Raw genomic sequence first — 26389 nt, forward strand, 5'->3', positions numbered from 1 at the left:
TGAGAATATACATGTTGGTTTACATAATAATAAAAAAGAGATCGTTACATTAAAACAATTCTGTATAGTCCCCTAATTAGGGGCGTATCAGGTTTTAAACATTAGGGCTGTACATTGTTGGAAAAAAAACCCCAGGAAGATTAACTTTTGTGGCCAACTTTTTAAAGGTAAATGCATCTTTGAGAGCAAAAAAAAATGCAATTGCTAACACATTGGGGCTGTTGCACCCCGGGGCTTTCAAAGACAACTTTCTATAGCCAGTCCTGGGGCATATGGAGGAAATGTGAGGACCAGCCAGCACCACGCATAGAATCCCTGCCCGGCAGCCATCTCGAGTTGAATGCCTCGGGCAGAGAGTCAAAATATACACGGTTCATTATGAAACTGTGTGTGTCGACCAAGACTGTTGGAAATTAATGATTTTACTTTTGTAAGTTGTAGCATGACATGTTTGAGTTCATATGCATACATTGCACGTCCTGTGACGTGACTATTGCAGTTTTAAAGTTCAGGGAAATGATTACCGTAAAAGTCGTGTTACAAGCCGCTTCTTCCTCCGGTGGGTGTCCCCGCTGCTGCTGCTAGCTCCCCGCTGTAGCTGCTAGCTCCCCGCTGCTGCTGCTAGCTCCCCGCTGCTGCTGCTAGCTCCCCGCTGTAGCTGCTAACTCCCCGCTGCTGCTGCTACTGCCCGCGTCCCCTCTGCCCGAGTCGGGGCTGGTCCCGCTACCTTCGGTGGTTGTCAGGAAGCTAGCGTAACGCTAGCAGGAGCTAGCTGGCTACAGCGGGGAGCTAACGGGGACACCGACCGAAGGTAGCAGCGGCTTGTAACCCGACTTTTACGGTAGTGTATTAGTGTGGTTATTTTTTTGGTTTGATTTTTTTTTTTTTTAAAGTTACTCTTCTACATCATGACTGTGTTGGTGTGGTTTGATGGGTTCAATTGAATTGACAGTGACCTGTTAACATGAGCAAACAACCCGGCAACCGCCATCAGGTTTTGGTTCAAGTGCAAAACTCTGACTGGCTCCTGAAAAACGTACAGGATTCATGATATAACCAACGCTGATGCTCACGGACATCGTTGCTCATAGTAAGAAGCTGGTTGTGGAAATAAAAGTACACGATACACACTCATACAGACGATGGTGGTCACTTGTGGCCATAAAGAGAACACCACGTTGTCAAAACAGTGGCTCCAGGTTTGATAGTTTTTCATTGCTTGTTGAAAATTGGTTGTCAAGAAAGATGGGAGGACTCTCCTAGTTATGAAGTGTCAGAGCAGTGGTAGAGCCAGAGTGATGAGGCATAAAAAAGCATATTGCCTTCTTTTAGCCCAACTGTCGCTAGACAGCAAGCGAGGAACACATTCCATCCATGAGTACACTGTAACAAGTGTCTCTAGTTTTCACAGTAATATTACCGTATACTGGACATATTCTTACTGCAGAACTCCTTTACAGCATGTTGCTCTAGATCTGCAAAGCATCATCGTTCAAATTAATTCCCGGGTGAATCTTAGTGTAAATACATGTTGCTGAAAACATGTTGCTGTGAATCACAATACAGTAATTTTGAGCAGGTTTTCCTTTTTCAGCAATACATCATAATCCGTTTTAACATTATTTTCAACACAAATGTTAGTTTTATAACTATATAAGTAATAAGTAACTATAACGTTGTGTGTCAATGCTTCTCTCGACACAATGTTGGCGCAAGAGCTACAACATTTCTGACCAGAGTCCTCGCTTCAACTTCAGCAACAGCAAGGTAACGAAGCTCATTATTATGCCTTCATATTTATTTTTGCCAGGCATTTTGCAACTGCACATTCCATCCATGACCTGCAGACACCAGTTTCATTATCTGCTTGTTACAGAAACCACTCAAAATTAACCAAGGATGCACTTTTTTATCATTATTATTATTATAGCCAGAGCTCTGTGAGCAACAACATCCTCCAACTCAAACCGGTGAGCCAGATGTTGTCCTGTTGTCCAGTATGTGGCAGCACTCAGCGGCGCCGACGGCGTTTCATCTTGTCAGAGCGAAAGCAGCGTGCGCCGTGATTATGCTGGTGGTCGTGTGTTGGAGCAGAACCACGCGACAATAACAACAGGCATGATAGCAATGTGCACTGAGCTGATAAATCTCACTTTTTAAAAAAAGAGAGAGAGAAGACTTACTGGCAGCCCGGATTTGGTCCGCGGTGATGAAGATGCTTTCGACAATGACACCAAATGCGTGATAGGAGCAAGGCCCCGGCAGCCGGAGATAAGGCCGCGGCGTGGTGCATTACATCACTCTCACCAGAAACTGGGACATTTTATGTTAAATAAAGACAGACTGATTGCTCACACGCTTCACTCGAAAGAACAAGATCCAGCTGTTCGAGGGCTTCTCTCATTTTGAAATGTCAGATTTCCCTGAGATGAGCATCGGTGGAGGAGTAGCTATCAGGCCTGATGTAGTCTTTCTCCAAAGGTTCAGCCGTCTGCTTCTGCCTGCTGTTGTGCCTCCACACACACACACACACACACACACACACACACATACACACACACACACACACACACACACACACACACACACACACACACACACACACACCTACATGCCCCAGCACTCCTATCTCCACACAACAGACATGCACACATGCTTGCTCACAGTGATGCTAATTTACAGAGAACAGCAACCAAATGTTGGGCAATGAATTAACACATCATTAACACCTGACCCACCACACAGACAGCGGATTTGAGGCCAATAATCAAAAAAAGTCCACATTATTTTGGTTCTCTTCTCTGACTTTTGGGAGGCCTGCCACATCTCCTATACTCCCCCCATGTTGTGTTCAGGAGCGCACCGCACTGCAGGCTGACTCATACTCGTCTTCCGCTTTCAAAAATGTTTTTTCTGCGCTTTATAAAAGGAACACACTGCGCTGAGTGTTCATTTCCTTTAATAGCGCTTGAGCTGTGCAAAAGAGAGGCGTAAGAACACTGTATGGAAAACAACTCAAAGGACGAGGCGTCGGTTGACGACAACGGTGTTGACAATGAGACAAAGAGGGTGGGAGGCAGAGAGAGAGAGGTAACATGTTCCCATTAAGAATAATTTAGCCGCTTCTGTCCACTTTTCTTCACAACTGTTTAAATAAACCTGGATTATGACAGTCGGTTCTGGATTATGACTTCTGTAATATCATATGGATATGGATATATAGCTCTGATGTATTTAGGTGTTGGAAACATTCATTAAAAACATTTCTTGAGCAGTAATAAGCAGAGCTTCGATCTTTCTTTGCTCCAAATGGCAGATACATCTAGACCTGCCAGTCTAAATATTTTGCATGTAAACTCAGAAATCCCATAAATCCAGTCACAGCTCAGCTAATGAGGATAGGGATGAGCTCCTCTGTTGAATATGCAAGAAATAAAAATACATTTTTCTCACAGTGAAATTGGGAAAGACAAGTCCATCTGCTTTTATCAGCCTTCAACCATAGAGTTTATGTAAGAAGTGGATATCGTCAACATGGACGACAGTTCTGAAGCCTGGAGTCACCAGCTTCTCTTTTTAGGAACCAGAAGTCACTCGAGTGGGTGGAGTTAAGAACAATCTAACATTGGATAAAACATGTCTAGGCTACCAAAATGTTAAAGGTCAAAGTTGTAAGATAACATTGTGGTCGCGACCTGTCAATCACCTGGTAGCCCCGCCCTAAAGCATCCCCTGTGTTATGGTCTGTTTAACTCTAAATGGACCATCATTTACTAAATAAACATAATTCTGTATTGAAGAAGACTTGGAACTAGAGATTGAGACGTAAACTCATGTTTACAATGTTTACTGAGGGAATACATCAAGAGAGAAGTAGAGTCGTTTTCTCAATCAGACTTCTTTTACAGCCAGAAGAGTCGCCTCCTGCTGGTCAGTAGACAGAATGCAAATTTAAGGCACTCCAAATTGGCCTTACTTTTAAACTGGAGGCTGCCTGCATTTAACACACACACACACACACACACACACACACACACACACACACACACACACACACACACACACACAGGCCTGTGCTTTCATCCAACTCCAATATAAACCCATCAGCATCCTTATTAGATGCTTAGAGCAGCTCAAGTGGTATAAAGTGTTCGCAGTAGTTTGCTCCGGGAGTAAAGGTTATATTTGTTTACTTTGTCTCGTTTAGAACTTTCAGTCTCCTCTAACTTTCACAGTTTGCAAATCCCCAATTTTGAATACATTTTAATCTTTTTTTATATTGACACTGACAAAGTCACGCCATGGCAGATCAACTCCTTCAGGTCAGTATCAGCCCCGATACCGAGCATATGGGATCAATGCATCCGTAGATTGATCTGTGTGCAACATCAGCCTCTGATTGTCCATCCTTATGGACGTGTTGCAAGAATCAGAGAATACAAATATGACATCTTGCATAACATTGTTTCGCTCCACCACGAGTGGCCCAACAGCCCACAGAGAACCTTTGAGTGCCTCAAAGTTTGGTTCAAAGTGGTGTGACAGTGTTTGTGCTGTAGCACAAACATTTATGCTATAAGACATATTAATTGTTGCCTGCTACCTAAACATGTCATGTTGATAGCTCAGATGAAATTGTAATTATAGGAGAGACTTAATTGAATGATGTTTGGCCACTTCATGAACAAGTCTTTTTTTTATTGCCTAACTTAAAGCTTTCGCTGTCGGGACGGCGCCGTTGGCATCGACAGGTCTGGCCACAATCCACATTGTTCTCGCCAAGCAGCCGCAGCCAAAAGAGGACACGATGCACAGCCGCTGCACCTGTCTCCGTTCAATTTGCATTCAGCGTCTTATTTGGAGACCACCCACTGCAGTGCAGGCAGGGGGGCTGCTCTCCCAGAATGTTTAGTGAGCATCTGGCACTCCCTGATGTCACTGTACTATTTAGCCGCCTTTCAAGGACTTAAACTTACACCCATAAAGCTTTTAATACACCTTAATTAAAGTCAACAGTGCACTCTGATGCTCTCCTACATTGTGGTATCTTGTTATTTCCCCCAACAGTGTGCTTTACTGTCTTTTATCTACCTACCTACCTACCTACCTATCCATCCATCTATCTATCCCCAGATTTTAAAAAGTCCTTCATCCTGTGTTTCCATTGGTCCTCTCTGGGTAACAGAGGTATGTCTTTATTGGAACATCCTACCAATATACAGTATTTAATTTGCCAACTGAATACACCATCATAGCAATATGCTAATCTATTTCTTCTCAAAAGAGTATTGGTTACGTCATCTGAGAAACAAGTTATAGTTGATGTGCATGTTGTGTAAAATGAAAATAGACAGAGCACATGAGGACATCTGTGTCCATCTCCTTCACAATGATGGACAGTACCGCCTGATAATGTCTAGCTTTGAAGGAGCTGTATTTAATATGCTGAGCATTCCCATAATAGCAGCAAACAACTGTTTGCACTGTACAGATATAGTGGGGCAAAGTCTACGTGAGCAGAGGAAGACGTTTAGTGCATGTTAGTGCATGTGAGAGTGACTCACTGGTTAGCTCACAGACGCTGCTCTGCACTCCTCATCCAGAGATTACAGCCATGAAGGCCGTCCCAATGCAATGTGGTGCTTTTACTGGGTATTTAAAATGATCATTTAAAAAAAACTGTCATTAAAAATACAGAAAACCTTTAAATGAGTTCCACCACATGGTGAACTTAAGGATGATCCATTCTGCGGTCCTCGTTCAATCCAAAAAGGAAACACAGGCCGCAGACGTCATACCTACAAGCTCCATCCTGCCAAACCACAATACAACGTCCTCGGCTGGTCATGTTAATCTTTACATTTTGAAATGTATAACCACAAAAATGCATGAAAAATGTAAACCTATATTAGCTCTTGTCATTTTGTTTTCAGCCATTTGTTTGGCTGCAGCTCCAGTGACTGTTTGATCCAACGTTTGTATTCACTCGGTGGTTTTCTCCTCACCCCTATGGTGGAGCCTGATTGTCTAATCCCCATCAGCTGTGTGACTGGGGGGTGTCCCATATAACAAATCAGCGCCCGTGTCTTATTATTGCTGATCTTGAAGAAGGCTCCAGGGCCGAAACGTTGTCGAAACAAAAAGAGCGTGTGACTCTTTCTTCCTACTTTCAAGCGTTGGGCCAGAACCCGACTAACCCCAATGATGGCCGCAAAGCTCAACCTAATCTGCTGCGGAAAATCACATCAAATTGTTGGTAAGATATGTGCTAAGCCCAAAGGTCCGCTTGAGGGGCACCTGAATATTTACAGCGTCTAGCAAATTCTCACCTCGATTTTATGTGTTCAACAGAGACATGGCTTCATAAAAAATAAAAAATAAAAGCTGTTCATCCTCTGCCCTATCTTTCCCAGGCTGTAATGCCTTCAGGAAACATAAAGCTGATGAAAGAGGTGGGGCTTACTGTTTCATGCCACGGACCATATATCATGTAAAGAGATCCAATCTTCGGTTAAGAATGACCGAATTTATTTTTTAGAATGCGTCACACTGTTGCTGCAAATGTCTTTTTATCCTCATTGGAGTGTAGAGACCACCCTCTGCAGAATTGTTATTCTTTGACAAATGAAATGCTATGCTTAGAGAATGCAGCTCAGGGAAGGGAGTAATTGTTGTGGCTGATTTCAATATCAACTGGGAAGATAAGTTTGAAGGCACTGAAACAAATCAGAAATAAATTTGATCTCACACACCTAGTAAAGGGGCGTACAAGGATAACTTCTTCATCTAAAACTGAATTGATCTGGTATTCAGCAACAAACCTGAGAGAGTACCAACAACTTTCAACATGGTTACAGGTCTATTTGATCACAAGTTAATCCTCTTAGCCAGAAGGTTCACTGAAAAACATTCTTCTTTGTCTTCTTTCTTTATTTCTATCCACAATTCAAAATAGAACAGAACAATTCATTCAAGAAATGTAAAGTTGATTAAACACTCTCCCCCGGATTAATCGTGATATAGAGAGTATAATGGGAGAGAGGCCTTGCTGTGTGACCATTTCATAAATTATTTACTGACCTATCTTTCACATTTTCACTAGAAACATGGAAACAAAGGACACGAGTAGCTAAAGCAAACTGTGTGAGTCTGATAGGTGAAGCTAAGAGAAATTCCAAAGAAATGAAGGACAATGTAATAAACGTAACAGGACATCTGCATTGTAATACAACAAAGCCGCTGGATATTAAAGGCCATGGACCTTCTTCAAGAGCATTTTCGTGTTCTTATCTTAACCATCTCATACATTTGTTTTGCATGAGGGCTCGTACGAGTGTGCCACGTCAGATTCAGAAACTGCTCCTCACTTCAGAGAGATGTGTAGATTTACAGCGTAGAGATAATCAATGCCATCTGTGCATAAAAGAAAAAATGTAATGGAATTGTAAATTGGCATTATCATAATAATGTCCTATACTGAAATCCTGCTTTTGGAGATCTATAAAGGAAAGTGTGGACTTGCTGAAGTCGAGGAGTGAGGAAACAGTACTGTTGAAGTCGTTTTACCTGAAGGTCGTATTGCCACTGAAATAAAGAAGAAATGTTCCCAATGAAAACCGTCTCAGCAAGGCAATCTGTGAGTGCAAAGGAATGCAGTTTGAGATGTCGATGTCAATATTGTTGTGTTATACAAAAGCATCAATAGCCAATTTAAATTAATACTGATATCTTTAGGCTATGGGAATGGATATATCATTATATTTGTCAATCATTTGAATTTCGGAATCCAACAGGATAAGTTTAACATGAAGTCAGGACCACCCGTAAATTGTGTTTAGATATTTCTAAGCATGAGAAAATCTGCAAATGCGGCAGATTCTCCTAAATTTCTTGCAAACGCCACTTGCCTGGCAGGTGGCTGATTAAAGGGGCTGTTGAAACTGCAACTCTCCACTACTCCTACTTTATGAATGATATTAGGGTCTTTATGAATGATATTAGGGTCACAGCAGACACCAATCAAACGGGACCTTGTAGATCCATCACCCGCAGATATCCCTCATCTTGTTGGAGGTCACAGAACCGAAGGTTAAAACAATCCTGATCTCTCTTGAAAACTCTCAAGCAAAATATGTACTTGGACTGAATCCATTCCCTTTAAAGAAAAAAAAGGCATACAATTGAATTTACTGAACCAATAAAAAAAGATAATGCATACTTCTATTGAAGATGAACAGTTTCAAAGGGATTACACGCTAGCCGTAGTTGTGCCAGTTCATAAATCTGTGTTGAAATGTGTTGGAGAACATCTGACCACTAACCTCAACAGGGACCCTTACACACTGCACCCAAAGCCATTTGGTTTGAGAGCCGACCATTCCAGGGAGGCGTTGTCGTGGCCATACAATTGGATTTAAACTAGCTAGCTAGCGCTGAGTTGGAGAAAGTTCTATCTGTCTCCCCGGGTTCAATGCATAAGGACGGGCATCGAAACAGAAGCTTCAAACTATGAAGCTCTACAAGTCTGGTCAGTGAGAATATGATTAAAATGCGCTCGTTACATGCACAGTCACTTTTAAAGACTCTTCAATCTTCACGGGAAGTTAGGTTTAGGCAACAGAGGAAAGAAAGAAAGGGCGAAGAAAGAGACTGACAAACAACTTGAATGACTACCGATTGACTAACAACTGGCATAACAAAATGTCAACTGAACTTTTTATTTTCCACAGGTCACAAACAGAGGCCTCCTGGGTGAAAGTCCCGTGTTTGCTGCCTTCATGGTGCCTCCTCGGATTCTTTCTGCAATTTGTCACCGTCACCTCATCGGTTTTAAAACATCTCGCCAATGGATGTGCAGTTGAAAACCTGGCACACTTTTCAAGAAGGTGATTAAAATGCATGGTCCTGATGAATAAATAAATGAAGTCCCACACTAAAAGTTCATCCATCCACGGTGCTGTGACGCACTTTCCATGAGCACCTCCAGTCAGATGGCAGTTATAAATGCATGTGAATGTGTGATTACCAGGTGATATGTGCTTATGATCAGCTGGTTGATGGCTTACGGCCGCTCTCAACACATTATTAATCATATCTAACGACTTCAGATACTGCACTAAACAGTTTGCCCTACAGGATTTCCCCACCGCTGCAGCCAGCGCTCAATATGCCGCCCGAGGCCTGACTGTCTAACACATGATGAGATGTGTGTGTATGTGTGCTTGCATAGCAGAGGAAATAAAGATGGTGAGGAAGAGAGGGAGAGGGAGGGAAGGAGGGAGGGAGCTGCCTGATCTCAAGCGGCAAATTAGGGCCTCTCTGAAATCGATAACAGGGGAGCCATGCACAGATTTCATTAGTTGGCAGACGTGTGCGGCTAAAGGGATGCAAACGGATATTGATGTTTGAGATTGATTGATCTCTTCTTTTCTCAAAAATGTACACACCGAGTTGCGATGCAGAGTTTGTTTTGGGTTTGTTTGCTCTCCGAGTGCACATTCAATCTTAAACACAGTTTGTCCGTGACCTTTTTTCCAAGAAAAACAAACTCACATTTTTTTATTCAACAGATAGTCATCCGTTGAAAGTTGATACCACGGAGATATAAAATGGAGTTGCCGGGTCAAATCGCCGGCACGCCCGGCAATGTCCCGGCCCGCCCATATTATCCACTACCAGCCACAAAATATTTTTTCCCACGAGATTTAAAAATCAATAAACAAAAGGGACATTCAGGCCTTTTGCATCTTAAGCAAGTCCACCTTGTGACAGAGGTGGCATTACAAAATGCTTCTCATGCACCCTCTCAGGTAAATGTAATAGATAGGCCTTCATGGAAGATTAAATTATATTTCCTATTGCATTTAGCTTAATTAGGTCCAGGATGGGTGTGGTATGTCACAACAACAACAACAACAAAACTAGACAGGGTTAGAAAGGTTAAGCAATCACAGGAAAGTCAATGTGGAATAGCATTAAGTGATGGACTACTTCCTTTATATCATCTGAATTTCCTAGATGTATTAAAGCTCACTTGTGTTGTAGCTGGAGCAGGATAAACCAATGCAGAATAAAAGAATGAATGAGCCGCCATGCTGACAGATCAGAGGAATAACAAATGCAAAACCTGCAGTTAAAAAAAGGTGCACCTGTTCAACAGCCATGAACAAGACGATCTGCTGAAGTTCAAACCGAGCATCTGAAAGGGAACGACAGGTGATGTAAGTGACTGTGAACGTGGCCCGATTGGCTGGTTTTGAGTATTTCAGAAACCAACGCTCTACTGGGATTTTCACACACAACACATCTCAAGGGTTTACAGAGAATGGTCCATCCCTTGTTGATGGCAGAGGTCAGAGGAGAATGGCGGGACTGCTTTGAGCTGACAGAAAGGCAACAGCAACTCAAACAACCACTCGATACAGCCGAGGTTTGCAGAGAAGCATCTCTGACGGCACAACACGTAAAACCTTGAAGCAGATGGGCATACCGGGTGCCACTCCTGTCAGCTAATAACAGGAAACAGAGGTTATACAATTGGCATGGGCTGGATTGGGAAATCTTTCCTGAACTAATGAGTCTCATTTTTTTGCTGGAACATTCAGATGGTAGGGTCAGAATTATGCATAAACAACATGGAAGCATCACTCCATCCTGCCTTGTATCAGCGGTTCAGGCTGCTGGTGGAGGTGTAATGGCGTGGGGATATTTTCTTTGCACACTTCGGGCCCCTTAGTACCGATTGAGCATTGTATAAATGCCACAGACTACCTGAGTATTGTTGCTGGCCATGTCCCTCCCTTAATGACCACAGTGGGCCCGTCTTCTAATGGCTCCTTCCAGCAGGATAACGCGCCATAAAACAAAGCTCAAATCATTTAAAAACTGGTTTATTGAACATGAAAATGTGTTCACTGCACTCAAATGGCCTCCAAAGTCACCGGATTTCAATCCAGTAGATCACCTTTTGGATGAGGTGGAAGATTTGCATCATGGATGGGCAGCCGAAAAAACTATCAGTCTATCATCAAAATCAATGCAGTGAAGAATTAAGAACCTGCTACTAGCATGTATACCTATACATACTGTGTATTAGGGGTGTCACAATGTGGATTATAAAAAAACTAAACAGAAAACACTTTAATGACGACACAGAGGAGGTTGCTGCTAGCTTGCTGGCTAACTTGTCGCTAGCTCGCTGCTAGGACGCTGCTAGGTCGCTGCTGCACTTTTCCTTGTGCACTTTCGGGGTCGTCCAACCCAATTGTTCTTATTTAAATTAGTGAGAAGAAAAAAAATATTGTTTTTACACTTGAAATAAATAATTTACATTTGACCATATGGCCTTAGTGTGATATGTTCACAACATGTATGGTGGTTATATTACATGCCATCTTGCATGTACCATGTTTATAGAAGAATATGAAAATGTAAATGTCAGAGCGTAAAACCGATGATCTGTTGATTTTTTTTCAAATCAAGACAACAATAACAATTGACACACGGAAAAGAAGCTTCATCCTATTCAAATCTCCTACCATTATGATGCCAACCTTCTAGTTTTTTTTCTTCTTTTTTAACCACTGACTCGTGATTCATTTGATGGTTATCCAACTGCTGCTCAAAACTGTCTTTGTCTCTCTCCGTCTGATTGAACTGATTGAAGTGTTTTGTTTTTTAAAGCTCCAAAACATGACTTATTTTGCAAACCCTTCATTCACTATAACATCTATTTGTTAAAAGGACTTCGTACAACCTAAAAGCACTGAAGACAATTCAAAATCAGAGAGTAGTCCTTTTAATGAATCAAGCTTCTGTGGCAGAGGATCCCAAAATCTTCTTTGGCAGCGTACAGTACGCTGTTTACTGCCATATATATTTATTATTTGTTTCATTATTGGTATCTTTCCATAGAGTTATTACTTAAAAAAAAAATCCACTGTCCTTGTCTCAGGAGCATTTCCATCCCTTTATATTGTAGATGCACAGCCGGTCAGAGCTATTGGACTTGGCCGGGTGCCGCAGCAATGTGATATTCTACCATCTTAATTTTTCATCACTCCATTTGATTTCCTGCAGTCATCTGATAAAAGTGATGTTGTGATAGTCTTAAATGATTAATTGAGCTTGAATATGTGCTTTTAAATTTCCATTCATTACGGCGCGTCACATTTTATCTGCCGCACATTTAATCACTTTCCATATGCATATTAATGATTTCAGTGGTACCTGTGTAATAGGAGTGAGTCACTCGATGTAAGTGTCTGCTGCTGTACAGTCACACTGCCCACAGCGCTGCTGTGTGACACACACTCCCTGCTTGGGACAATTCTCTGCTGCACTGTGGAGTTTTGAAAGTCACAGTGAGATGACTTACAGCTTTCTCACCTCGTTAGCGTCGATTGTCATAATAATGACAAAAGATGCTGACAAAAATGCTTTTTTTTAATTTTCCTACTCTTTAAACATGATGCTTACAAGCTGGAAAAAAGTACTTTTATGTCATAGTTTACCAGAACACCATTACCATGAAGTTCCTACCAATGATGCATTGATTTAAGATATAAGTGAAATCTTGGAAACGATAACAAGAGACCGAGCAATGTTGTGTGTATGAGTTTTTCTTTTTCTTTTAAGCTTAAGATGACAGATTGAGCCAAGTATTGAGTCACTGTCTGTGTTGGTTCTGGTGCCACCTGCTCAATTTTAAACAGCCTCCCTCTACTTAACGTCCTGCATCCTGGTCCAGACTAGTCGAATTAACAGAGGCATGGCAGTCAGGAAACATTATGAAATCTGCAAAAGCAAATAGATATTACCTTGCAGAAGAAGTGATGAGAATTGGTTTCCACGTTAGAAAAGGTTTGATTTCTTGTTTTATTATTATTTTTTAAAGAAAGAGGTGAGATGTCAGCTGATCAGTTCGCGCCCTAAATGAAAACGTGAATATACAAAAAGAAAACGTGCTTGTCAAGCAGATGATGAAATGACTGATCTGATACTTCGGAGAGCTGACCTGTTATAGTGAGATGCATCACACGTGTGTTCTGCTCATTTTGTTTTTCCACCTCTCTTGAAGAGACGGTCACTACTAAACTCAACACAGATTTTATGGGATTTGTTTTAAGTGTCCAGAAAATTCAAGAACATGAGACAATCTTGCTTAAAGATATTATTTAAGTATAAATAATTAAAATGAAGTAATGTATCATTGAGGTGAATCGGAGTCACGTGAACATTTAAAGAGGTTACTTTCCCAAACAAAAGACACAGCAATAACATAAATGTTTGAAAGCAATACAGAATGCCTGAGAGCCTGACTGCATTATAGTCTTTTTTATTATCTACAACAGGTGGATACCAGAAGTAATGCATTATACTCCATTATATTTTAAAGTGTAACCTGGTGCCTGAATTTTGTGTTTGCCGTAACATAAATAAATATCCACCATACATGTGTGCATACAGTTTCAATATAATGCAGGAAATGAAGCGTTTGAAACTCATATGCTCTGCTTGATATAAATCCAACATCTTTAAAGTGGCTTTCTGATTGGCTGCTGCTTGCAATCGATAATGACACCTGAATAAAGTTCAAAGTGTTATTTTGGTTGACCCCTCAGAATAATGACATTCCAACTGTCCAGTTTAATCAAATATGCTGTTCGGCATTCAATCAGATCAGATTTTCTTTTTATGACATTAACATTCAGGGGAGAAGAAACTGCCTGTTAGCCTTTACAACATGTTCTCACCCCAACTAGTTCCATGTTTCCTCTGAGCGTCTACCAGCGTTATTTGAGCCCGGAGCTTCTCTCACGGACACCAACGGGTGCCTCCTGCGTCAGTATCAGACACAGCATCAATATTTGACGCGCTGGGAATGGGAATGAGATATTCAGTCAGAGACGTGAACAGACACTCTGTAGGAGGACAGATATTTATCGCTGACGGGGCTTTTTTAAAAGATACAGTTTCAGCTAAAATGTTATCATTCTTTGACAGACCTCATGCAGGATGCAAAAGTTATCGCAAACTCTCTCTCCTCCAGGTCCTCACAATCTAATAGAGACATTGTTCTGTCGTTTAATGTTTAATTTTTCGAAACCACAACTGTTGGAAAACTAAAACACATTTTAATTTGTCCAACTCTGCGTCTGAACGTGACTTAAAACAGCAACGCCGTGTTGTTACGTCATTAATAAAAGTTCCAGTCTGAATGTTTTTAGTAGTGATGGCGAGATGAAGCTTCCTGAAGCATTGAAGCTTTCCATCCAATTGGTTCGCTCATGGGCCGAAGCTTCATGGAGCTTCATTTGCTCTACTGCGCCACCAAGTGGACACTACATGTAAAACAGGCAGAGTGATCATAACGACACCATGGCTTTGGTGTGTGAAGCTTTAAATTGAATAAATTATGTTTGTGACGCCAATACATCAATTATTAACTTTATGATATAATGGCGGGGTCAAAATCAAAACTCGAAACAAATTGGGAGAGGGTTGTGATGTGACTGTGGGTCAGTGGTTAGAATATCCAACTTTCAGTCAGAGGATCGGTGTTTCGAGCCTCAGCTCCAATAGTCCATGTTGATGTGTCCAATTTTTTAAGTAAAAATAAGAACTTCTCCACAGTGCTGGGCTTTTTGAGACTATTTTGCCTGCTTTATAAAACACCCTTTCACAGGCACACATGAATTTGGGTACAGAGAGGAAGGGGGAAATCCATTGAGTTTCTCTGCCCCTTATATTTCAAATCGCACAGCAAACCCACGAACCATTTTCTGAATCAGTCACGTGGTACGGCCGGCTAGCGAGGCTTCCAACGTCACCGCATACGTCATCGACACAAGCCTCGATACGCGCTTCACCAAAATCTACCTGATTACTCGACACGCGCATCGAAGCCTCGACACGAAAGGACACATCACTAGTTTTTAGGCCGAGATGCTCATTCATGCTCGTTCACGTTTGCACTTTTCTCCAGAGACAAGTTTCCCCCAATGAATCATCCCCAACGTAATCACAGGTCACGCACATGTCGGCCCTTTTCATCAGCGCTCTCGTCACGCACTGTTTTACTTGTGGGTTTGGAGGAGTGAAGACATAAACAGCATGCAACATTAACCTTTGATGAATGTCTGTGATCCTGAGTCATGCACAAAAACTATTTCCCGAAATCACAATTATAATCACGCTCACACATCTACTGGACTCTAATTGTTGGCTGTAGTCATGGCTTTGTGTTCACAGTGATATTTGGCACGAGAGACCAAAACGTTTTCATATCACAACCACCAATTTCAAACGAGAGGGGGAAATCATGTGGAAACAATGGACGATAAAGAAGTGGAAAAAGAAGCAACACATATATGTGTAATAATATATTTCATATCTACTTAAAACACATTTTAAGTGAGCTATCTGCATGTATTTTAGCACATACACAGTGATATACTTAAAATGTACGAAGTATACTTGAAGTTGTTCCAATTTAGCACACAAAAATATACTAAATATACTAAATACTACTTAAATATATTTAGTACAAAATAAGTTGTTCCAAAATAACACACTTTAAGTATACTTATGATTAGTATACTAAAGTATACTCAAGTATACTAAGATTAAATATACTTAGTATATATTTTTTCCCGCCTGGGTACACACAGCCCGAGCCCTTTTCCTGCAGTTAAGAAGATCACAGAAAGTCCTTTTTTATATATATTGGAGTTTCTTCTGCAGGTCTGACTCTCGCGACTGAGATTTTTCTTATTTCTGGAGGAAAATAATTGATTGTGACATGAAAAACGGGAGGTGGGAATGGAGAGCGGAGGGTGTGGGATAGAGGGGATGAGGGGATGAATACCTAAGACGGAGTCGCACCCCACCCAGAAGGAGAAGGATTCTCTCTGCGTGACATCAATCCCATTTCTTCATGCTGTGCGCAGGTCAATTATATCTTTATTACAGTAAAATGCAGATCCTCTCTCTGCACAATGTAGGCGCGGAGAGACTGATGATCGGGGAAGGTTGCAGCACCTCTCATTTCCAGGATATGCGTTGCTTATACATGTTGCGAACGGGGAGTTCACGGTCATAAACAAAGGCAGGATTTCACTAATCTAATCGTGACCTACTCTGAAACTCAGCCACAACCGTAAACCACATTAGTGTGGATGCAGCTTGACACTTTGAAGCATCAGCACCTTTGCTTGTGTGGGGAAAAGGTGTTGTTTTTGGCTCCCCACAACAGGATTGATGCCAGCGCTGGATCGCTAAAGGTTTCTGGGTGGTGCTTTTTATTCAATATTTAAAGATCAAGGGTTGGAATATGGAAACGACTCTAAACCAGGTTGTGTGATAACGTGAGCCCTAAATTAGCCATCAATGGGAAATGACGGAGACTCAACTCAGTTTTTAATGATGATCTATTCGTCAAGCTGTCGCGTTGTCCGTCATCCACACAGTCCTGGGAATCCTGGAAAAGTTGAGGAATTGAAGAAACAAAATGACGTTTCAGCCTTGGGAAAAACAAACATTGAGAAGGTCACACCGATGTGCTCATAATCTTTTTTTTTTGTCAGCTGTGGAAAGTGTTTAATGTCAAGCTTGTCTGTTGGTGGATTTAATTAGTCTTGAAGGAATAACAACCCATGAACATGTCTCTGTTTACTAAATGAGGCACCGAAAGCCTGAAACATTCAGATCGGCTCAAAGAAAACAAATATCGGTAATGGAAATGACTCGACATGTCAGGTAGTGCTTATGAAAAAGTCAATTACTTCCAATAGCCACATGGACCAGCGGGTCATACAACTACCGGCCCCATTATCCATCCGTCCATTTCCTACACCTACACCTCCCTGTCCTGTTTAGGGTAGAGTGGGATAAAGCCTTTCCCAGCATGCATTGGGCAGCAGTAAGGGTGAAACACCCACATTCACACCTACAGGCAATTAAGAGTTTCCAGTTCATCTATCGCACAGAGAGGCTGGTGTTGGCCGAGTTACTCGGGGAATCCAATCAATTACTCATTAGGTTTTCCTAAATAAAAAAGTAATTACTTTACTTTACTAATTACTCTCCAGTAAATGTAATTAGCTATCTTACTCAATATATTACTTTCAGTACTCAGCACAGGTCCCTCAAAGTTGCCTTGAAACAACTCAAAATCCTCCAAACGTTACATCTCCTCAGTTTAAAAAGTGTAGAAATAGAAAAAAGACGGGCGAGGGTTTAACAAGAAGTGGCCCGACATGTTGGAGGTATTCTCTGATCATCAGCTAGCTTAATGTCAGCCTGCATGCAGAGATACCACATTCTCACGGTGGAGTTGAGGTTCACACATCCTCCATCTGTGAACCAAAGCAGGGACTTTCTGGATGTAGGCGTACCAGAACATAAACAACTTTGGAGTTTATTGGACTCACATTTCTCACAGTGTCAATATTTGTAATGAGACCGGGCTGCGTTTCTCCTCTCAAGTGGAGGACGACCGCCTCCCCCTCAGATCCAGACCAGCGAGCGCGCAGCTGTGCCGGAGCAGCCCGTCCACTGTTGGATTGGATTCAATGGCACGTTACTACGATTAATTATGAGTTTCAAACTGTAATCCGTTACGCCACGAGCTGGCAGGTGTACACATTCAATTCACAGTTCACTAAAGGAGTTCTTTTGTTTTATTGTTGCGGCTTCCCGAGACCAGCAGGGGTTCTACATCAAGCTGGGGTGTCAAAGTGACTAGATTACTGTACGTATTACACTGCAGTGTGTCATTTTGTTTTTCAATTTAAAAAGAAAAATGGCATTTATTTATAATATTTGCTCTCAGTGTGTATTCAGAATTGTTTAGGGAGAGCTTTTAAACTGATGTATATACGCAGTTTGGACCGAGCAATTATTTCTAACTAGATAATACAGTATTACTCCCCATGTAAAACATGTTATCAATATTCCTTTCCCTATCTGGCATATTCATGTTTCACGTTCACATTGCTAAAGCAGAAAAATGAACACTGTTAATCATTTAAATCTCCATTTCAACTCTGTGTGCCTCGTGGTAGTCAGTAGAGGCTTTCTAACTGTAAGCAATACGATTTTGTGCATTCATAATTAAACTTTCTTAAATTTGCTGAAACCAGGTTCTGTTTTCCAAGTATACTCTGAATGGAACATTGAACAGGTGTGTGTTTGTGTATGTGTGTGTGCATGCCTGATTATTATTTTTGTACAACTTTGTACTGTACAACCTTCAGAAAAGGTGTTACCCATAATGCATGGTCTTGTCCAGTGTCCTTACAATGCCTTAAAGACGAGGATGTGTGTGTGTGTGTGTGTGTGTGTGTGTGTGTGTGTGTGTGTGTGTGTGTGTGTGTGTGTGTGTGTGTGTGTGTGTGCTTTCACAAGTGTGACTCCTACAATACACCGTGAATGTGTCGTCTCTATGCACAAGCACATTAAAATAATCCGAGCCGGTGACCCACGCTTCCATGTTTCCCGGGTGCTGTGTTGCTGCCTCCTTGTCCTTGTTGTGCCAGATGCCTCACGCGCTACAGATGTTTGCGAACGCGTGCGTCAGCCTCCCCACAGCGAGTTGAGCCCGTACGAGGATGGATGGGAGACGCCTCCCCCTCCTGCGCAAGGTTAATCTCGTCCTCAGCCGCAACTAGCATGTCACCTTAATGAAGCTCCAGCAGACGAACACTTAATAAGAGTTAAGAGTATATTAACCTTGAAGTCTTTGCACGCATCTCTCCTGTTTTCATACACTTTATGCATCCATTTCCCACGATCAAGGACGAGCGTTCATTTAGCTGGAGGAGGTCAGAACAAAAAACGTTTCCCTCGACGGTTGCAAATTTCTCTCTGACGTCTTTGTTCCAGACGCAGCAGCGAGGAGGACGAGCCTCTGTGATGTCGTCTGAGGCAGATAAAGAAGCTACAAGCTGCTCTCCTCCTCTCCCCACCCGCTCGCTCCTCTTTTTGTCTTCCTCTCCTCCTCGCCGCTGATCAATGCTCTTAATGACGGCAATCAATCAAGAAAATGAAAGATTTACTCTCCAATATTAATTTTGCTCAGCATCGATTGAGGAGCGAAGAGTATTACTGGCATTAATGCCTTCTGAGGTGCTGCATTGAGTTGCTCGCCTCTAAAAACAAGTCATTCATCTTCCATTTCAACAGTTTTATTACACCTTTAAACATAATTACAAACAGATAACAGTCACCTGCGGTGATATTTAGTAAACTCTTTGATTATCTTGTTTTCTTGCTTGTTGTTTCAGGATAATTGTGTTTAAATCTGATCTAAATCTCCAAGTGTGAATGTTCTGCTACAACGAATTTGCTCATCATGGCTAAAATCCATTTATGGGATTTTTTTTCATCTCCGACAGCTTTTCACGAACGAGGAAGCAAAAGCCTGCTTTCCAGTTTGAAGGCCGTGCGTTTCACAAGGTTCAATTTCCTCCCCCTGCCTTTCGCCCCGACGAATAACCATTTTCTGTCTTCGCCGAGCAATAATGCACGTGTGGAAACGCTGCCGCGCCCGACTGGAGGTGCGGTGATGACAGCCGGCGCTAATGATACGCCACTCAGCGAACCACCAGGGGCAGACAACATGCCAAACCGACGAAAGGATTTATGCCACGAGCCGATTCCGCCCGCGATATGGTGTCATGTTATCGTATCAGCTGATCAAAGGCTGATAGGAGGCTTGAAGGCTCTGCGCTGCTTTTATTGGCACTCGCACAAATCTTTTTTAACCTGTCTTGTACTTTTGAGCCCAACAACACAGTCGGGTTGCTGCAGACGCGTTTCAAAGCCACGAGGCACCGAAACCTGCAGCTTCGTTCTGTGACCGCATGTGTGATCGCTTCTTTATTTTAGTCTGCCTTCCCTTTAAGGGGGAATAATGTGCAGATAATGATCCCGTTATGGTCACTTTGTGGTTATCTTTAAACGAATAGAGTGCCTCTCCGCTCTGTTATTCATGAGTATAACACCGCATAATACTTTTAAGCCAGGTTGCCGGAGCGTCTTCTTTATCCCCGTCTTTCCTTTCTTTTGTCGGTAGTATACATACTCCTCAGCCAGAGTGAGAAAAGTGGAGCAGGTTTTGTTGATGACTTAAGGGATGGAAAGCACACCGGGGCTTCTAATGCACCTAGTATTTAAATAATCCCCGGGTCTCCTCCATCCTTTTGATGCCTTTGTTCACTTTGAAAAGTTATCACCATACAGCCTGTACTGTTGGCTTGGGGATGAAGAGAGAGGGAGAGAGAGGAAGAGGGAGAGAGGGAGATGTCGACGTTGAATCGCGGCACCATACCTTTTCTTCTGCATCCAGTTCCCAGAGCGTGAAAGAACATCTGAATACACATTTGAAATCTTATCTCACTCCAGCTGTACCGCTGAATTCTTCCTCTTTTTTTTTCTCTTTTTTTTTTTCGGGGCACTCTCAAAAAGCAAGGCAAAAAAAAAAATCAAGAAAAAGGGAACCCAGAAATAATCAGCCATGCTTATCTTTCTGCAGTACTGAGAGCTATAATGAGACTCACTCACCCATAGTGGAGAGCTTAATAATTCATTGTGGTGGCTTTGCAGGTGAACCCTATCACATTACAATTTAAAAGCTCTAAAGCTAGTATTGCTGAAGGGGAGAGCAGCGAGGATGAATGCTAGACTCAAAAGCCCTCGTGCATACAGGTACATGGACGCCTCACACACACACACACACACACACACACACACACACACACACTCTTAATGAGCTACAATTTTCTCCAAATAGACTTGCATTGCGGTGTGCAGGCCTCGTCACAAGACCATCAACACTTTAAGAGACAACCGAGTGGTACTTTAAAGTGGTAAACACAAACAGCGTTTATTGTGGAGTGGCCCTTCTTTTCTTCTTAATTTGAAAAGCGCTCATCATATTAGTGAGCGTAAATGACTCCTCCCCCGGGACCAAAAGTTAACATTCTGTAGGCGGCGAAGCCGAAAGAGAAAAACAACATAAAACCGTTTGCTTGTTGTTTTTTTCCTCTCAAGGGCAAAAGAGTTACTGTCCAGTCTTTTTACAATGCCACCCGTCTGCCCACGTCTGCCCACGTCTCCCCCCTCTCCCCCCCCCCCCCCCCCCCCCCCCTACCCCCCGGCTGGCACAGTGCCATCAGATATCTCACGAGGAGGGGGAACATTAGTATTGCAGCGCTTCGACACCCTTGTTTTCATGCGGACCTTTGCTCTGATTACGGATCTCGAACAGTCGGCTGGCCTTTTTTCCTTTTCTTTTTTTCCTGCTGAAACTCATTTTCTCGCGGGGAACCTTCAGACATTCTACAAAGATGGGGTCGGCTCTGTCAGTGACCTCTGGCACCGACTGTCTGTGGAGCGCATCCCAGATGGGTTGGACCGTGGCCCACGCTTCTTCCAGCTCCTCCCCCCCCCCCCTCTCTCTCTCTCTCTCTCTCTCTCTCTCCGGGTGTCTCTCTCTATCTGTTGCTCTCTCTGTCCCCTCCTCCCTGTAGGCCAGAGCAAAGAGCCTGGGTCGCCTGGCACAAGGACTGCATACTGGAGTGACCTTGCAGCGCTCCCTAATGGAGAACTTGGCTTTGTTCCACAGTTTCTCAGCCAGCAGACATGCCCCCCTCGCCCCAGCCTCTTTAGATCGGGGCTATACTCACCTCTAACCCATCCTCTCCCCCGCCCCCCTCACCCAACCCAGAGCTGGAACACATCACATCGCTAATTGTCACCGGCGACGGCAGCTGATAGCATCTCCCTGCCCGTTTCACCGCAGGGATTCTGTCGAGTCACGTGGGAATTCAGTCTGCTCCAGGAAGCTATACGATAATATGAGAGAGTAAGCACTGGTGTGTGTGTGTGTGTGTGTGTGTGCTCAGCATGACTGCGCTTGCACACGCGATGATGAGAGACATCAAAACGTGCTGGAATCACGTCAGCCCACTGTAACCCTCAGGAAATGAGAGCGATGGGATTAACCGATAAATAGATAATTTGAGTATTATCTCAGGATAAAACAGTGCTTAAGTCATCTCAGATGATGCGCCGCGACAACACACTCCCCACAGTGAGCCAACAATAACCTAATGATGTCTCTTTTGTGCGGATGAATTCCCAAAAGCTAGAATCGGAAACTGCAAGCGAATGCTGTGAATTAAAGTGAATATTTAATAAGCTCATTAATAGCAAAGTAACATAACATAGGGTATTGCTTAAACATGAGCAGATGAAGTACCACCAGAATATTATGGGGGAATTCCAAGAATTAAAATCATCAACTACTCCACTGGTGCTGTCTTATGAAGGCATTTTACATCAAAAGAGCACAAAGAGGACTTTTCTTTTAAATTGCTTCTTTTTCCAAGAAATATGTAAATGTGCTCGCTGTAGATGAAAGATTGCTATTCTTTGGACCCATCCACCTTTCCGCCCCCTCCACCAGGTGTATTATTTAGCGGTCTTTATACTTCCTCATCATGATTACGTGGGTAACATACAAAAAAATCTTTCAATTACGGCTCTTAATTTTTCTGCCAGGAATGCTGGATGAGAACAGCCGGAGCTGTGGCGTTTTACGTAAAAATGTAATCCATGTGTTACAACCCATCACTCAACGTACTTAACTGGTATCATGTACATAATGTAGCCGATAGTTACACACTACACTATTTTTCATAAACCGAACCAAGTAGTTATGTCACGTGAACACAGAAGTTTATTTTGAAAAGCCGGTGGAGGCAGTGGAAATGGACTCGTCAATCATTGGTGTAAAAAACATGGAAATTGTATCTTTGAAGAAGAACTTTGCTGTGACCTTTTCTGGACCGAACACCTTTTTTATGGCAAGGAACCTCTCATAACAAAGTTTCCCTGCAGCCTTTCAAGCCAATAGATAATGAAGCACAAATATGCTAATAATGATCGTAAATTTGACTGGTTTCAGTGGATCAAGTCAAATACGGACGCCAGACAGCCTTTTTTTTTTTTTTTACACTACTTACATATACTGTAGCTTATGGAAAATCAAAATGTATTCTTTTCAATCAAGACCTTGGAAAACCAAAAGGGCCCAGCCCGAGGAGCTCGACCTGCACTCCGGCTCGCGCAGGACTTCAAGGATTGTGATGTAGCCACGGGACATAGCCAGCTGAGCCATGAAAGTAGAATCTTAAAAAATCAATTCTGAAACTCACAGGTAGCTGCAGCAGAGATCATTTCTTCTTCAGGCATTGCTGCAGCATTTTGGAGGAGTTGTAAGGAGGGAAGAAATATTTCTCAGAAACTGCAGAGAGGAACAGAGTGAATCACAGTAATCCAAATGAGAAAAAAAAACATGGAGGACTTTCTCCCGGTGTCCCTGGGATAAAAAAAAAAAAAGGCCTCAGTTTAGATACAGTTTTACTGTCAGCAGGTGGTTCGCTTGGATGTGCAGGTCAGCCAGATAGATTAGATGCAGCTTTTTCTCCACTGTCACACTGAAGCGGTGGGGACACGAAAGTGATATGAATACATATGAATGAATACAGGAAAGGGTAAATGAGCCAGATATTTGACACCTGACATCTGATGTAGGAGCACGTTTCTTGTGATTTGAAGGTGGCTTGGTGGGGAAAAAAAGAGATCCAAGGTTGCATCTTTCCAGAGACATCAAATAGCAATTTTACCGCTACAGGAAAAGAAAGTAAAAAGGTCCTTCCAGAGAAAAAATCCCTCAATGCAGTTATTCTTTTGTCTGGCAGCAACAGTGATAATGTCCAATGTCCCCCCGTCAACTGTCGGCTGAATGTTGTTCAGTTGGAAGCTGGAGGCGAAACGGCATGAGCTGCTCTCACTTATTTTATTTTTAGGACGCTCAAAATGCCTCACACTTCAAGCAAGAAAAATATGCTCCTAGTCATAGCGGGTTAAGCGAAAGTTATGTGATGCTGCTGTCAGATTGTAAAAATATATCCAGTAAATATCTAACTATAAAGTGAAGAATCTCTGTCTGTGTCTCGAAAATCCTTCTTCTGATTTACTCCACACCTGCCGGTTGTACTGACGTTCACTGTCGAAATGAGTGTCTTTTGGACATGTTCAATATCAATGAAATATGAAAAACTAGCTGTGAGTTGGAGCATGTTGTTTTTACAGGCTGTGGCCATTCACTGCAGATCACTTTTGTGCTGGTATGTTCAAGTTGCAACTAAACTCTGAACAGCCACTGCACTTAAAATAAATATTTTTTTCCTCAATGGAAAGAAGTTGACCATGAGTTTAGCTCGATTTGATCAGGAAAATGAATGCAGGTAAACATCAGAGTTTTTTTGCGTGAGCAGTGTTTCACACAGACAGCATTGCTGCTGTCAGCCCTTCTTTCTGCACACAGATTTTAATTTGATAATAGCCAGAATGTTAATTTCACAATAAATGTAATTTATATTTATCTTGGACGTGGAAAAAAAAAAAAAAAAAGAACGATTACAGTCCACATTTAAAAGCTGGCAATCTATTAACTCTTCAGACACTGAGGTCATTTTTGCGATTTTACATAGTTTCTTAAATTCACCTTTTAAGGCACTTGCATATAAGATACATACCCATGTCTTACATCATACATTGCAGAACAATCTCAGCTCTCTATATAATGAGACACCATTACATTGAAAGTGTAAAGAGAAAATATGACTCTAAAGCTGAAAAATGGAATCTCGATTTTTGAAATTCTTCATATCTCACATAACTTTACTCAGGTGGTAGAACTGGTTTATTGATGGAAATTGGTTTACCAAAGGTCTTAAGTTCACAAAAGCAGTGAAATATATGAATAGAATGCTAGATACATGTAAATAAATGTCTAAAACCAATTTTCTATTATAATTTTTTGAATAGAAATGTGGTCTTTCACAACTTTCACCAAAACGATAGAAATGAGAGAAATGACTTCATACTGCAGATCAAGCTTCATGGGGTGTGTGCAAATGAAAAATGAACATAATTTTTTTTTTTTATGGGGCCGTGCACGTGTCACTGCATGTTCCACAACACTGTCCTTTATCATATTGTAGAAGAAACCCTGAGAAAGTGAAGGAATTCTGTCCATTTCATTTTTAAAACAGAAGTATGTGTTCATGTCCGTGGCTTGCTTTACAGATATAGACGTCCAGGCTGTAGTGGTGGTGCTGATATAATGTCAATATCCATATGTTGCTTTCTGTTATGAACAAAGGGAAGCAAAGGAAAGCCGCGTGGAGGCTTTTAGCTGTTTAGAAACAAAAGCACAAGGTTCTGCACATACAGGCAGTGATTTCTATTGAAAGCACACGATAAGCGGGAGCTAAGTGCATTTGTGTATTATTGCTGTGTAAGTAGTGAGAGGTTAAGTATCTACACATATAGCAGATGACATTAAGTTAGCAAGGTTTCCATAGTGATCAGTCACCTGATGTGGCTGATTGACACTATTTTTAACCGTGAGCATATTAAGACACATTAATGACTGCCAGAATGACTTCTGAGCGCCACGTCTTTCAAATGAAGCTTTAACTTTGAAGCACAGAACAGCAGAGAGAGAGAAAAAGGGAAAGGAAAGTTGCTTTAACGTGATTCTGCAGCTTGTAAAGATGTACAACGCTCAGCAGTTGTGTGGAGCGAGCTGCTGTCATTATTATTAACGGATGTTGTATGTTTGTGTCCTGTCATGATCGGGTATTTTACTCTTGATTTGCCATATGTGAGCCGGCTCCAGGTGTCTGAGTTCAGGAGAGACACATTGTTGTCTCATTGTTCTTCATGCACTGGAATTTGTCTTCATTTTGGGCTTCCACATCTTCTTACGATGTTTAAATTAATACTTTATCTATTTCCGTCTGAAGATTTGTCCTAAAGATTTGTCCTATAAGTTGTAATTACCCGTTAGTAATGTTTCATTCACTTATTTGAACATAATATAATATATTTCTGTGCAGAAAAAAAATATTGTCTTAATGTAAGTAATCAACTGTGGGAGTTTCAGTTCATTAATTTAGTTCTGATCCATGTCATGTCTTCCAAATGTATGAAATTATATAATAAAGATCCAGACATACACCCAAATTTCATTTGTATCTTTATGCTGGAGTTTTTTTTACAAATAGGCTTGTTCCTATATCATTCAGAGCCTGTTTGATAGAACAGGATAGACATCTTTTTAGAAACTTGTTATACAAAAAATATTCAACCATGGAAGTTCAATATTTATTTGACACATTTTCATATCCATATTCATATAGTGCTGTTGCAGCCTACACACACATTCATACACTGATGGCAGAGGCTGCCAGGCAAGGTGCCACCAGTACATCAGTATATGCTTTCTACATCATCAAATACTTGTATATTA

This window comes from Taurulus bubalis, assembly GCF_910589615.1.
Source record: "Taurulus bubalis genome assembly, chromosome: 4".
NCBI classification, from domain to species: domain Eukaryota; kingdom Metazoa; phylum Chordata; class Actinopteri; order Perciformes; family Cottidae; genus Taurulus; species Taurulus bubalis.